Source organism: Rhincodon typus, chromosome 16 (genome assembly GCF_021869965.1).
Source record: "Rhincodon typus isolate 14 chromosome 16, sRhiTyp1.1, whole genome shotgun sequence".
In the NCBI taxonomy this organism is placed as follows: Eukaryota; Metazoa; Chordata; class Chondrichthyes; order Orectolobiformes; family Rhincodontidae; genus Rhincodon; species Rhincodon typus.
In genome coordinates, this window is record NC_063347.1 from 4,012,074 (window position 1) to 4,028,362 (window position 16,289).

Sequence of the window (16,289 nt, forward strand, 5' to 3'; positions counted from 1 at the left end):
AACCAATGCATGTAAATTGAGTTAAAATACCTACTTAGCATAATCTGTTTGAATGGTGGATTATTCAATGTTGCTGATATAGTGACCAAACATGTTTTCAAGGCTTCAGAAAATACGATAACAAATAGGATAGTTACATTATGCGCTCAATGCTGAAAATACCTATTGTTCAGGTAATATTTCATGAAGTATTTTGTAAAACTTGAATTTACAATGCAGAAAATTCTTAAAGCAACAAAAAACATCTCACAGAATGTCTAAATACATAGATCTTTCTGTCTCTTGAATGTAAAACTATTCCATCATGATTTCAAGAGGAAAGTGGATCACTATTACAACAAAACATTTTAAAGGACTTTGCAGAATTAATTATTTCTGCAGTGCAGTGACTATTATATAGACAAATAAAGCAGATATTCTGTGTTGGCGTTGTGCTACAACAGCACTGAGACAAATGAGCAATCCATCTGTTTTTGGTGTTTAAGTATGAAAGGGATGCTGGCCACATGTGGTTGCAAAACATCTCGCTCCTTTTTAACAGTGATGTGCAATTTTTAACATACACTTGACAAGGCAGAATCTTTAGTTTACACCCCTCCCACAAGACTAATGCAGTCCAATAACCCTTCAGGACATTTTAATTCCTACAGTAACACATTCCAAAAGGCTACAGGCCACGAGGTCCACTTCAATTTATGCACCAACTGGCAGTACATTGATTTCATGGCACTCAGGTTTTTCTACATGCATCCCCAAGAGGGCTTATAAATAGGATTAACCCAAAGCCTCTTTCAATAGGCTGACCAATTCCCCATCTTTTCGAGAAGCTGTTTTCATAGATTCCCTACAGTATAGAAGCAGTCCATCCGACCAATCGGGTCTACACACCAAACCTCTGAAGAATACCCATCCCCCACCAACAACACCACACCACCCCCCACCCCAGAACCCTGCGTATCCCATAGTTATTCTGTCTAACCTACACATCCCTGGACACTATGGGCAATTTAGCATTGTCAATCCACCCAACCCGCACATCTTTGGACTGTGGGAGGAAACCAGAGCACCCAGAGGAAACCCATGCAGACACAGGGAGAATGCGCAAACCCCACACAGTCACCTGATACTAACAGGTCCCTGGTGCTGTGAGGCAGCAATGCTAACCACTGAGCCACTGTGCCACCCACAGTTTTGATTGAGAATAACAGAAGTCAGCTACAGGGAGAAGCTGTGGGTTGATCTGGTCATGAAGAAACCCATGAGCCTGTCATATTGTTGCTGTAAGAGGTGAAAATGGAGGGAATGGGATGCGGGGTGGGGTTTAAAGGAGGTAATTGAGTAAATGGATTAACCTTTATCCCAGGATAGCACAGAAACAGAGGGGAGGTTTAGCTGAAAAAAGAAAAACAAAACAGTGTTTGACATGGTCCAGTCAGATTTGGTGGTGGATGGTTAAACCAGTTTTGTTCACTGCAATACCACAATTGTTCAGTTTTCAGTAACTAGGTAATGCTATCCACAGATATGGAGAAAAGACAGATAAATGGAGTTGAGGTTCAGATTGGCCAGAATACAACTGAGGATCTATTCATGCTATTATATTCCAGAATTTGGTGCTCATTTCAGATGATGGTGGTGATGATAGCACCTTCCTGTCCCACGGCAGTCTATCTCCCTTCCTAACAGCTCTGTGGGCATACCTACACCACATGGACCACAGCAATACATGGGCGCAGCTCACCAGCTTTTCAAGGGCAATTAGAGATGAGGAATAAATGCTGACCTAACCAGGGATGTCTGCATATTGCGAACGAATAAACAAAAAAAAACCACACTGCTGTGAGTGAGTTTCCAGGATTTTGACCCAGCAACAGTAAAGGAATGGCAACGTAATTTCACATTAGGATGGTGCATGACTTAAACGGGAACAGGCAACTGGCAGTGTTGCCATACAACTGTCCTTCCACATGAATAAGTTAATGGGTTTGGAAATTGCTATGAAAGAAAGTTTGGTGAGCTGCTGCCCTGCATCTTGTAGCAGTCCATACAGGTACCACGTAAGCATCCCCCAGATTCTGGTACAGAATCGCTAACACCAACACTGAATTGCAATATATGTTCTGTAAAGATTCTATTCAGAAATCAATAAGAGTTCAGCAGTAACAAAAAGACATGAAATTTGATGAGAAGCTTATAAATCAAGTGGGAGGCGATGGTGTAGTGGTATTATCGCTGGACTGTTAATCCAGAGACAACATTCTGGGGCAACAAGGTGCAGGGCTGGACGAACACAGCAGGCCAAGCAGCATCACAGGAGCAGAGAGGCTGACGTTTCGGGCCTAGACCCTTCATCAGAAAAAGGGGAGGGGAAGGGGGTTCCGAAATAAATAGGGAGAGAGTGGGAGGCGGATAGAAGAGGGATAGAGGAGAGGATAGGTGGAGAGGAAACAAACAGGTCGAAGAGGCGGGGATGGAGCCAGTAAAGGTGAATGTAGGTAGGGAGTTAGGAAGGGGATAGGTCAGTCCAGGGAGGACGGACAGGTCAAGGGGGCGGGATGAGGTTGGTCGGTAGGAGATGGAGGTGCGGCTTGAGGTGGGAGGAGGGGATAGGTGGGAGGAAGAACAGGTTAGGGAGGCAGGGACGAGCTGGACTGGTTTTGGGATGCAGTAGGGGGAGGGGAGATTTTGAAACTTGTGAAATCCACATTGATACCCTTGGGCTGCAGGGTTCCCAAGCGGAATATGAGTTGCTGTTCCTGCAACCTTCGGGTGGCATCGTTGTGGCACTGCAGGAGGCCCAGGATGGACATGTCGTCTGAGGAATGGGAGGGGGAGTTGAAATGGTTCGCGACTGGGAGGTGCAGTTGTTTATTGCGAACCGAGCGTAGGTGTTCTGCAAAGCGGTCCCCGAGCCTCCGCTTGGTTTCCCCGATGTAGAGGAAGCCTCACCGGGTACAGCGGATGCAGTATACCGGACCCAGTTTGAATCCCGCCACGGCAGTTGGTGGAATTTGAATTCAATAAATATCTGGAATTAAGAATCTAATGATGACGATGAATCCATTGCCGATTGTCGAAAAAACCCATCTGCTTCACCAATGTCCTTTAGGGAAGGAAACTGCCATCTTTACCTGGTCTGGCCTACATGTGACTTCAGACCCACAGCAATGTGGTTGACTCTGAGCTGCCCTCTGGACAATTAGGGATGGACAATGAATGCTGCCTGGCCAGGGACACCCTCATCCTGTGAATGAATAAAGGAGTTCCCTCTGTGACACCTTCTCACTCTTATACAATCATCCATTCACTTCCACCCTCCTCAACATCCAAGGCCCCCAAAATACACCAGCCAGGTAAAGCAACATTTTACCTGTACTTCTTTAAATTGAGTCTACTGTATTCACTGCACACATCTAGGGACAGGCAATAAATGCTGGCCACCAGCAATGTCCACAACCTATGAGTGAATGAAAAAAAATGCAGTCTCCGTCACACCAGCAAGACCAAATGCAGACTAGGCGACTGCTTTGCAGAACACTTCTGCTCCGTCCATAGGAACGGCCCTGCCTTCCAGTGCTTGCAATTTTAACAAACCACCTTCCCCTCGTGCTAAAATTTTCTTTCTTGGCCTGCCACAGTGCTAAAATAAAACTCAATGCAAGCTAGAAGAACAAGATCTCATTTTCTGCTCAGGCACCGCACAGCTTTGCGGACTCAAAACTGAATTCCACAACTTCAGCATCCTCCATTTTTCTTACATTCCCCTATCCTCCCCCAGCCACATTGCGCTGGTGGCTAGTTGGTTTTGCTCTCAGCATGATTTCTCCTTTCACAGCTAACATTTTACTTATCTGTCCTTTACTACCATTATAACTGTCTTTATCTATCAGTCTGAGTACCCTTACAATCTGTTCCGCTCATTACCCTTCTCCTTCTGTCTACAACATAAAACTAACATGTTCTAGGTCCTTCCTGTTGCAAAGAAGAGCTATACCAGACCCAAAATGTTAATTATGTTTCTCTCTTCACAGATGCTGCCAGACCTGGTGAGTTTCTCCAGCATTTTCTGCTTTGATTTCAACTGCTTTCTAAGGTAGCTTTGATCAGGATGATCTGGAGGATGACCCAGACAAACAAGATTGTGCGCTCAATCCAGAAAAACCAGGAGAAGCTGTTAGATCTCCGGATTGCACTCTTAAGCTTACCGTGCTGAAAAGGGCAGGCTATCAGTGATAGACACTTCCCATAATCACAAGAGCTTTCACAAAGTCCCTCTTTAGAGGTGAAACCTCCATGTCATGGTACAGCACACTATGGTAATGAAGTTATGAAAATGACAGTAGCATGAACTTTCAGTATAATTATTAACACACACTGTAGAATAATAAGAAATATTAAGAACCATCATTTCTCAAAATAATTCTGCTGTGCTGAACAACACTAACCAGGCAAAAACACTGCATTGTCATGAGTCAAATTTGAGAAAAGTTTTTCTGCTCTGTACTGAGTTAATAAATCTCTTTGGGTAGCTGGTGGAAGCATTAGAATAAAGTGCAATACCTTTTGGCAAAAGAAGCAAATTGCAAATTCTTCTCGTTGTCCACGATAGAAAGTAGTCACGTTACAGATTTTGGGTGAGAATGGGGTGTGGTTTAATTGTGATGTTAAACAGGTCTCTGAGGCTGACTTTGACACTGAACAAGACCAAAGAAAACTTTGACTAAACTACTGGTTGGTTGCCAACACCTGTAGTGGTTGTATTCCAGCAAAGAGCATCTTAGAGAAAGAACGGGAAAGGGGAAGGAAAATGAACTTGTGGCTTATATGAACAGCATCACTGAAATGTAATAGGTGCAAGTAACTTTTACTTCTAGCTCTATTTCCTTTTCTTCCTTTCCATTTTATCAACCAGTTGTCATTTTATATTTGATTGCTGCCCATCATCACAAGCTTACTGCTTAGAACACAGATAGGGTTAGGTTTCTTCTTGTGCTTTCTGCTGTTAGGTGTTTGAAAAGAAAGTCTTGCTTTGCCTTAAAGCTGATTATTCTGAATGGCTGCCTGTTAAAATTCACCCACAAGACACAGCAGACCAAGGACACAACATCAGCCGGCAGCAATCTACTGCTGACTCAGACCTTTCTTGAACTTGTTCACTTGCATCCAATTTTCATCCGCATTGCACATTAGCAACAAACAGAAAATAATTAAAAAGGCAAGGCAAAAAAAAACACAAGGAAAGAAACTCAAGAGTAGGGTGGGGGTGGGAAAGGAATTCTTTTAAATCCAACAAAAGGGATCAGAAAAAGCAGACACATGAAGACCGCTGTAAAAACAAAACATAAAATGCACATTCAGGGAAATTGTAAGACATAAAAAGGGAAATATTAAATAAATAGGAAACAACCAGAGGGAGAAAAAATCCAACAGGAAATAAGAGGAAGTGTGTCGGAAGATCCTACAGCCTGCTTTCATTAGAATCAGCTGTTCTTTTACAGGTTTAATTACAGTAGGCTCCCTTCATACTGTAAGGCTGTCTGATTTTTTTTTTCAATAATAAATAAACATTCAAATATTTAAAAGTAAACCCTTCTGCAGCATTTATTCCTGTGCTTCCCAATAACAACTCTAAAAAGTTGATCATACTTTAACAAATGCCAGCAACAATATATTTAAATGCACTACCCAATCGAGTTTCACACACTCAGCCACTAAGCAGGTATCAGGACCTTCCCCACAGCGAGGCAATGAGAATCAGAAACAGTGGCATCCTGGATTCCACTCACAGAGGCTGAGTCCAGAATGACTTTGATAAAGCTTTGGAAGCAGGCCGCCCTCCTGCCCATGATGACGCACGGAAAGGAGGAAAACTATGAGACTCCATCTTTAAAGTATTCAGCCTCAAGGAAAACTGTAGCCAGCTCCTGATGGCTTAGCAGATAAGTCGTTGGTGTGGCACTAAGCCATGCAGATCTGGAATGTCCTGGAGTCAATTCACAGCCTGCACTCAGTTAGTTGATTTTGACAGGGCTGGCAGGTTACACCATACAATTAAACACAGCATTCCACAGCGAGGAAGAGGGTAATAGTCTGAGACTTTTACTCCTGTGCAGTAATAATTCCTGCACTGTATGCGTGCACAAGTTGCCATGCCCAAGGATACCTCTTGAACTTTCTCCAGCTTTATAATTCTTTGAAATCTGTGCTTTCCTCCAACCCCTGCCTCTTACTGATCTGTTACTTCCTTCATCTGACCAGCGAATGGACCTTAAGATCTAGAATTTTCTCGCAAAAGATGTTTTGTTGTATCCTTCTCTTCCTTAAAACATCTTTGACCAAGTCTATAGTCATCCGTCTCCATCTTTGACGGTGTGTGAATTATTTTTGTAAGTATGAATTCCTGTGGACATCTCTTGACGCTGGAGACCCTGTATAAATGCAAGTCGATATTGTTGTTGAGACAGAGAGATTGTTAGGCGAAGACAAATCAAGCATAGCTATGTTGCCTCCCCCACCTCCACATTGTTGTAAATCCTGCCAAATCACTGGCTGGATTCATTGAAGAAGCACAGTCATGCAGGCAGATATTGGAGGTTTACCGGCACCAGTAGTAGAGAGGGAAAAAAAAAGAAAAATTCAAGTCAGTGTACACAAGACTCTAATTAATGATTAATTTGTGCAGTTCCTGAAACAATAGAAGACATTTAAAGATTTTCATCCATAAGGAGCTGCTCTATTTCTAATTTTATTTTGTATAGACATAATAGTCTAAAGGGAGTATCCTTTGTATTCATTACGATAAGCATGTTAGGGACTATCGCTGGATTATTTACCCCACTCCTGCAAATTTGTCTATCCTCTAACAGCTACTGCCATCTGGTGTGCAATACAAGATAAGTGAGTTTGTTTATCAGATACTGCTCAATTCTCAAGCCACACTAACTGACTGCCCTACATGGTTTACTTGAAGAACTACAAGTTTCAATACAGATTTGAGCAATATCGGAATATTCACATGAAAACTGAACGCTGTTGAATGTTTTGTGAAAATCCAAAGAGGTATTTATAAAGTCCTTCATATCATCGGAGCACGTCAAAGTGCTCTGCAGCCAATGAAATACATTTGAGCTGTAACTATTTTATAATGCAATCACACACAGGAGCTGATTTGCAGACAGCAACATGACATAAACAGCAATAAGATCATAAGGGCAAGTAATCCTACATATTAGCAGGTAGGCGATGGCCCAGTTGTATTATCACTAGACTATTCATCCAAAGAGCCAGGTAACATTCTAGGGACTCAGGTTCAAATCCCATCATGGCGGATGGTGGAATTTGAATTCAATAACATTCTAAGAGTCAAAAAATGACAATGAAACTATTGCAGATTGACAGGAAAAAAACCCATCTGGTTCATTAACGTCATTCAGAGAAGGAAATTTGCCATCCTTATCTGGTCAGGCCTATATGTAACTCCAAACCGACAGCAATGTGGTTGACTCTTAACCACCCTTTGGACAATTAGGGATGGGCACCCTCCCAATCAGTACTCCACATTGAACACAAGGAACTAGTGAGGGTGGCAAGCCATGGAATGTTTTCTGGATGAGGGATTTCAATGTCCATTACCAAGAGTGGCTTGGTGGCACCATTTCTGACTGAGCTGGTGAAGTCCTAAAGGACATAGCTTTGATTGGGTCAGCCGCAAATGGTGAAGTAACCAATAAGAGGGAAAAACATATTTGACCACATCCTCGTGCATCTGTACATGACAGTATCAGGAAGTGTGACTAGCTCCTCAGGGAAACAAAGCCCTAAATTCACATTAAAAGGTACTCTCCAACATGTTACATGCTAGCACTGTGCTAAATGTGATAGACTCCAAACAGATCTAGCAGCTCAAGACAGGTCAACCAGAAGGCAAGGTGAACCAACTGCTGCAGAACTGTACTTCAACGTATTCTACAACCTCATGACCTGAGACACACCCCCAAGTTGCATGCCAAATAACATCAGCAGCAACTGACACAGAGGTCCAAGTAATTCAACAACCATTCTACAAATATCACCATTCTCTTGGAGAGGGGAGTCTAACACATCAATGGAGAAGACAAGGCTAAAGCATTCACAATCTTCAGCCAGGAGTGCTGAATGGACGATCCATCATGGCCTCCTCCGAATGTCCTCAGCATCACAGATGTCAATCTTCAGCCAATGCAACTCATTCCATGTAACATCAAGAAATAGCTGAAGGAACTCGATACTGCAAAGCTACGGGCTCTGACAACATTCCAGCAATAGTACTGAAGACTTGTGCTCCAAAACTTGCCACGTCAAGGCCAAGCTGTTCCAGTACAGTTACAAAGAAACTTGCCATGTTCCTAGCCAAGCTGTCCAAGGCAGGTCAAGAACCAGAGGTCATAGTCTTAAAGTGCTTAGCAAAAGAAGCAAATGTGAGGCGAGAAAAGAATTGTGTCACTCAGCAAATGGTTTCGGTTTGCAATGCAATGCCAGAACATGTAGTGAAGGCAGGTTTGATTGTGGCATTCAAGAGGGCACTGGGGGATTATTTAAATACAAACAATGTGCAGGGTTACAAGGATGAGGCAGGAGATTAGCACTAAAGCAAATTGCTCAGAGAGCCAGGGCATACACAATGGGTTGAATGGCATTCTTCTGCACTGCTACAATACCATGATTCTCTGACACTTGCATGAAAGTACTATTGGGATGATTACTCACTCCTCATCAGTTTGTATTTGAAATGGTCTCCATTTCCTCATTAACACTGTCTCTTAAATAATAACTCAAGAACTGGTTCTGATTTTATTTCTGAGCAGGCGGTTTCATATAGCTCTCTCAATTCAAAATCCGTCTGCTGCATTGGTAAAATCCGTCTGCTGCATTGGTAAAATCCGTCTGCTGCATTGGTAAAATTTATTTTTAAATTCATTCATGGGATGTGGATGCCACTGACTAAGTTAGCATTTATTTTTGAGCTCTAATTGCCCCAATGGCAGTTAAGAGTCACTCATGTTGCTGGGTGTCTAGAGTCACGTGCAGGCCAGATCAAGTTTCCTTCTTTAAAGGATATTAGTGAATCAGATGCGATTTTCTGACAATTGAAAATGGTTTCATGGCCATATTTAGACTCATAATTTCAGATTTTTACTGAATTCAAATTTGAACATCACCACTGCAGAATATTACTCAGGTCTCTGGATTAATAGCCTAGAGATAATGCCACTAGGCCATCACCTCCCTTATTTTCTATCAAAGAAAATGGGCTTAACAGGTCAACCTCGTTTTTTTTAACCTTCATCCTTTCTCTTGCACTTTGAAACATGGCATCAAATAACTGTATTTCCAAGTCATCGCCCTTTATTATAGAATTAGTCAGGAAGTGGAGTCGTCTATCAGCCAGAGATCAAGTCACAAAACAATTTAGGTTGTTCCAAAATCTTTGGTGAGGTCATTATTTTTAACCATCCATTCATTCCCCAAGATAAAATCAATTCCTCCTATTGGGAATTGTAGCATAACTCCAATTGTAACTTCTCCATTTACAATGACACACTTGTGGGACAATTTGTAACTTCCATGTATGCTTCCAAATATTTATTTTCCTTCATGATACATTTGTCTTGACAAAGGGCTAAAGAATCAGCATCAGCGACTGACCTACTCCAGTGTCTATCAATCTTTTTACCAGTTTACCTCCTTGATTAGAAGCATACAGAAATTCTTCTTTATTTTAAATAAAATGTTCAGAACCTCTAATAGTCTGACTTTCTTGATCTATAATCCTGATCCTTCTCCTCCTTCTTAGTAGGTTCTGAGGAACAAGTGGCACTTGTACAATTGCTACAAGGGGACGTGATGGCCTAGTGGTATTATTGCTGGACCGTTAATCCAGAGACCCAGGTAAAGTTCTGGAGACCTGGGTTCGAATCCCACCACAGTAGATGGTGGAATCCTTAATTCTGCAGTTAAGAGTCTAATGATGACCATGAATCCAATGCCGATTGTTGGAAAAACCCATCTGGTTCACTAATGAACTTTAGGGAAGGAAGCTGCCATCCTTACCTGGTTCGGCCTATATGTAACTCCAGACCCACAGCAATGTGGTTGACTCATTGCCCATTGAGCAATTAGGGATGGGCAATAAATGCTGGCCATGCCAACAATGCCCTCATCCAGTGAATGAATTTTTTAAAAATTACCCATTTCCTTTCCTAATGCATCCTTTTCTAAGCATTCTTTAAGGGTGTCAATGGCTGCAATAGGTCTCCCATCTGGTTTGCAGCAATTGGCTTTACTATGTCCAGTTTTATCACAGTAATTGTGTTATTTTCCTACCATCGCTGATTGGTTCTAGTCTTTCTCTTTTATTCTTTTAGTATTGTTCAGTTTGTTCCCTAAAATGGATACCTTTTCCATGCCCAGATTTTCTATTCTTCTAATTTCCTTAATTCCCTGTATGAAGTTTCTTTGAATGTAATTAAGTGATTTCATAGCTGTCTGTGAGAACTGAAGACTCTCAAAGTTTTGATACTTGATGCTCATCTAAATAATACTCAAGTGTCATCAGAATACAATGTCAGAATTCTTCCATTATCATGATTGTCCTCTCATTCCAAAACTGTTCTCTAGATTCAATGGTCAAAGCCAGTGATCCCATTGCATTTCTTTCTTCTTTGTAAATTCTAAAATGTCTGATTAGCTTTCTTCCATTTTTATCCTAAAGTTTAATTGACAAATTTCAGACACAAGCTCACGAGCATTGACTATTGCTTTAACAATTGCATCTGCTGCAAACTGTTCTTCAGACAAACTGGCTTACACATTCATGGCTATATCTATAAAGGCACTGTATAACATTAAAAGTCCACTAACTTACACAGTGTATCTTTGGAGATTTCTAACAATGCACTGTTATATTTTCTACTCCCAGAAAGGTCTTAACAACAATCAAAACTATTGTGAAATTCCAATCTGTGTCATGAATTTGATAACAGAACATTTTGATGTCCAGGACCTTCACTTACGGTTTCCCTAAAGATTCAAAAGACCCTTCTTAAATTCAACAAATTCTTATCCTGACAAGAGCCCCCACCATGTTACAATCCCAATTCATGGTCATGCTGATCAAGTCAGGTGCCAGCACGAAACCAGATATGATACATCCCAAGTTGCATTTTTACAGTTTTGTTGCCAATGTACTTTTAACAAAAGTTTATTACACAAAAGAAAACAAGACTACTCTCTTTTTATGTATAGAAAGGTTATTTATAAAGAACCTATAATTAGTGAAAACAAAGATTCATCCCAGTTTCCCAGCAATATCCTTAATAGTTACTCAACCCCAGTGAAGCATCCCTTCTAACTTCACTATAAAATTCCTTCCTGAATTGATGAGGTGGCAGATGCTTCCTTTTGCTGACTTTCTGCACATTCACCAGATGGGATTCTCTTTGCAACTGTCTGTTCCCAAGACATACAGCCATTCAGGCTAATTCACCTATTTTTCTCAATGAATTTGAATAAAGAAATGTAAGATTCTGACTATTTTTAAGCTACTGAAGAGCACATCTACTGGTATAGCACTTTACTTCTGAACTGCCACCTGCACTTAAATAGTGATTATCTCACCAGGTAGCTTAAATCATTTACCTTACATCACATGATTTCCTGGGCAGGCTGTCTTTGGCCCATTGCTCCAAATGGCTTCCTGACCCTTCCTTAAGAAAGAAACCTTTGCAGCCTACTGAAAACCAAAATACCTCTACTTCAGAGTCCAAATTTCCAAACAATAATGTGATAAACTTTCATCACAAGATTCACATTTATTAAGTTCTTATCACAACCATCACAGTTGTCAAAACATTCTCCAGCCAAAGAAGTACTTTGGCCATGTAATCACTTCTAACATACAAAATACAACGCCCACCTTGCACACAGCAAGTTCACAGAAACAGCTACGTGACAATAACCAAATGACCAAGTAATCTGTTTTTTTCTTCAAAACTGATTGTAGGATAAGCACTGGTCTGGACAAGAGGGATAATTCCCCTAAGCTCTTTCAAATAGTGCCATGGGATCATTTATCCTATTTTATCCAGAAATAGAAACCTGAGAGGAGCAAACAGGGTTTTAGTTTAACACCTCCTCTGAAAGACAGCATACTTGTTGTACTGGAGTGGGCTGTGCTGTAAATCTGTACTTAGGTACAGTAAGTGAATTATATCCTATAAAGCACATTTTGCAGTGAGCGGGGGATCTTGTGGTGCAGTGGTATTATCCCTACCTTTGCGCCAAGAGGCCCAGGTTCAAGTTCCACCTGCTCCAGAGGTGTGTAATAACATCTCTTAACAGGTTGATTAGAATGTTCACCTGCACATCTGCTAATGTGGTATACTGTATCCACTGTTCCCGATGTGGCCTCCTCTACATCAGGGAAACCAAGCTGAGGCTTGGGGACCGCTTTGTGGAACACCTACGCTCGGTTCGCGACAAACAATTGCACCTCCCAGTCGCGAACCACTTCAACTCCCCCTCCCACTCCTCAGACAACATGTCCATCCTGGGCCTCCCCCACTGCCACAACGATACCACCCAAAGGTTGCAGGAACAGCACCTCATATTTCGCTTAGGAACCCTGCAGCCCAATGGTATTAATGTGGACTTCACAAGCTTCAAAATCTCCCCTTCCCCGACCACATCCCAAAACCAGCCTAGCTCGTCCCCGCCTCCCTAACCTGTCCGTCCTTTCTCCCACCTATCCACTCCTCCCACCTCAAGCCCCACCTCACCTCCTACCTACCAGCCTCATCCTGCCTCCTTGACCTGTCCGTCTTCCCTGGACTGAACAACCCCCATCCTAACTCCCCACCTACACTCACCTTAACTGGCTCCATCCTCGCCTCTTTGACCTGTCTGTCTCCTCTCCACCTATCTGCTCTTTTATCCATTTTCCATCCACCTCCCCCTCTCTCTCTATTTATTTCAGAACCCCCTTCCCCTCCCCCATTTCTGAAGAAGGGTCCAGACCCGAAACATCAGCTTTCCTGCTCCTCTGATGCTGCTTGGCCTGCTGTATTCATCCAGCTCTACACCTTGTTATCTCAGATTCTCCAGCATCGGCAGTTCCTACTATCTCTGATTGGAAAGTAGTCTTTCTTGCAGTGAATGTGGGAGATGTTGTGGCAGAGTGGTACTGTGCCTATCTCTAAGCCAGGATGCCTGTTTCATGTACTCCAGAAGTGTATACAGCAATAACAATGCTGAACAGGTTGATTGGAAAACATCTGAAGTAGGTGTTTACATGCTATTTGGTACAAACAGTTTGCAAACTGGAAAATACTTGCATGCTGTCATGCAGCAAGACAAGGGAAAAACAGTCACAGAAAATGACTGCCTCCATTTTTTGGCACTTTGACATAGGATGAACAATCTGAAAATGTTTACAATCCACATACGTGGATATTTCAAACTTCTCAAAATTCAGAAAGCTCGTCTTGGGGGTATAACGCATTCTTCTTTATCTTACTGTCATAACATGAAACTAGTCCATTCAACTATGTGATCAAAGTATTGTTGACAGCATTTACCACATATCACTCTGAGTAAGGGGCCAAACTTTGCCTTCGTGTAAGAGCAGGGCCAGAGTTCATTGAATGTTTACAGCACAGACACAAGCCATTCAGTCCACTGATCCATGTCAATATTTACACCTCATGCCTTCTCTCACCTGATTTACATACCTTTCCATTCCTCTCTCGTACACATGTTCGTCTCACTTGTTAAGTGCTCTTTGATACAGAGAACATAATATGAAAACATGCCATTTTGGTCCAACTACTGTCAGTACTGGGGATATTATTTATCCCAAACTTGGATAAATAGAATTAATTTTATACAAATGACAAAAAAGATGCAGAAGAGACAAAATAAGATGAGCTGTCAGGAATTTCATGAATCTCCAAAAACACACCACACTCACAGGACTCTGTCAAAGCAAAAAAGGTTACAAGGCCAGAATTAACAGTTTAATTTCTAGTTGTCAAAACATTTCTTACACTGCAGAATTGGCATAATTGATACAGCCTTCTTTTTAAATTATATTGCTGTGTTTCCTCCTGATTATTCAGTCAATAAAAAAAGTGCCAGACTAACTCGTACAGATCAGAAAGGTCCACGATTTAATCCTTGGCCCGTACTAACTTGAGCTGCAGCAGGGACGAATTACGGAAAATACAGAAAAGGACCCTGCTTCTAATCACTATCAAGTAACAATTGCTGAAATGCATAGGTGTATAGTAGCTGGAGACAAGATCAGTCAGGTCCGTAATATTTCCCACAGTGAAAAAGTCTACTGAGGTAGCTAATAGCTTGATCTCTACAACTGACTGCAGTAAAGGAAAGAAATGGTTTTTAAAATTATTTAGGGGCGTGGCGGAGAGAGAAACAAAAGAGAGAAAACGAAAACCGTGCATTAATCATTTCACAACCTCAGGATGCGTTTCAGCCAATAAAGCACCTTCAAATGCAGAGTCGGCTGTAATGCAAGCAGCATGGCAACCAACTTGGAGGCTCCATCAATAGCAATATCATAATATTCATAGGAACTGTTTTTGATGTTGCTGCTTGAAGAGTATATATTTACTATTTCCATAATTAAAGATTCACAATGAAGGCTGATCAGCTTAAAATTCGAAGTCCTTGGCAAACTAATTGAGAGAAAGATTTATTCCTATAATTATGTGTCAAAGCATGTCCAAAAAGATAGATTAAAATGACTAAAATTTTATGGGGTCACCCCATAGCTTTGAATCCTGCTAACCTGCCCTTCTCAACATTTCTGGGTTCTGTTATGCAGTGGTAGTGTTCCTACCTCTGGGCCAGAAAGTCCAGATTTGAGACCCACTTGCACCGGAGATGTGTCAGAAACTGAACTAGCAGGTTAACTAAACAGACAGCAGAGGAATGGAGAAGGAGCCTTTTTTAAACCAGTTCAGGTGTGTTATGATACACCTCTGGAGAAGATGGGACTTGAACCCAGAACTTCTAATCAGGGAGACCACCACTGTGTCACAGCAGCCCTCATTGAGCATTAACCTGGGCATCTGAATTACATGTCCAGTGACAATACCACTAGGGAGAAAAGTAAACTATCTTCAGCCTGACATCTGGCTGAAAATGACATGCAACTATTAAAATAAAAGGAGGCAAACTAGATGAGCCTTGGTCTTATTATTGGCAATGCTCATGTTTCTGTCCAGAGTTGTCAGAAAGAGTGAGGAAAATGTTCTCTACATGGAGGTTAGCTGGAAGATAAAATGCTTTGTTACAGGGAGAGGTTGAAGCAGACAACTTGAAACTTTCAGCATTCAGCCTGTTGTGCCAATTTTGGCTCTTTTGAAAGCAATGTCCAAACTAATCTCATAACTTCAAGTCTCATTGCAGCATCAGTTTTGGATCAAAGGATAGCATTCTCCCTGCTGAGTCAAAAGGCTGTGTTTCAAGGATCTTTCAAAGTTTCACACCCAATACATATGGTGGTTTCTCCTGTGCAGTGGATGAGAAGATGAGGTACGGTTGGAGGTGCATATCTAGAAAAAGAATCGGACTTTGACTTTGCTGTTGTCAACTTTGTTGCAGGTGAAGTTTCAAAGAGACATAAAACAAGCCCTCAGCCAAACTCTAAGATGGACAAAGATCCAAAAGCCACTACGTAAGGAAAAATAAGGGAGGTATTTCCAGTCTCCTGAGCAAAATTTAGCCCTCACTCAACTTCACGAAAACAGATCAAGTGGTCATTATCACACAGCTGTTTGTAGGAACTCACTGTGCACAAATTGGCTATCAAATTTCTTGCAATAGGTCATGAATCAGTCCATTTTGATTCAGCCCTCTGCCCTGGCCTCTCCCTCACCTTTGGTGTTATTGGATTTCCCGTAATGGGCTCTGCACATAAATTGAAAGATTGGAAACATGGGTGACTTACTGGTGGTGGTTAACAGATGAAAAATACCACAGATCTGATGGTGGGAAAACCTGTTCAATTGTGAGAGATAACATTTCCAGATACATAAATAAAAAGAGAAAGAAGAAGAGGAACCAGAGAGCTTTTGTGGTAGTGTCCCTAACCCTTGAGCCAGGAGGCCCAGGTTCAAGTCCCACCTGCTCCAGAGGTTGTAATGATATCTCTGAACAGGTTAATTAGAAAATAATCAGACTTCTAAAGGTGAATCAGAGATAGTAGGAACTGCACATGCTGGAGAATC

At 41.7% G+C, this 16,289-nt stretch overlaps 1 protein-coding gene across 1 annotated transcript in view; it reads right to left on the reverse strand.

The window, feature by feature from the left end:
• Positions 1–16,289, reverse strand: part of eefsec (eukaryotic elongation factor, selenocysteine-tRNA-specific) — a 384,301-nt gene that overhangs the window by 366,691 nt on the left and 1,321 nt on the right. The gene's annotated exons all lie outside the window — the stretch shown is intronic.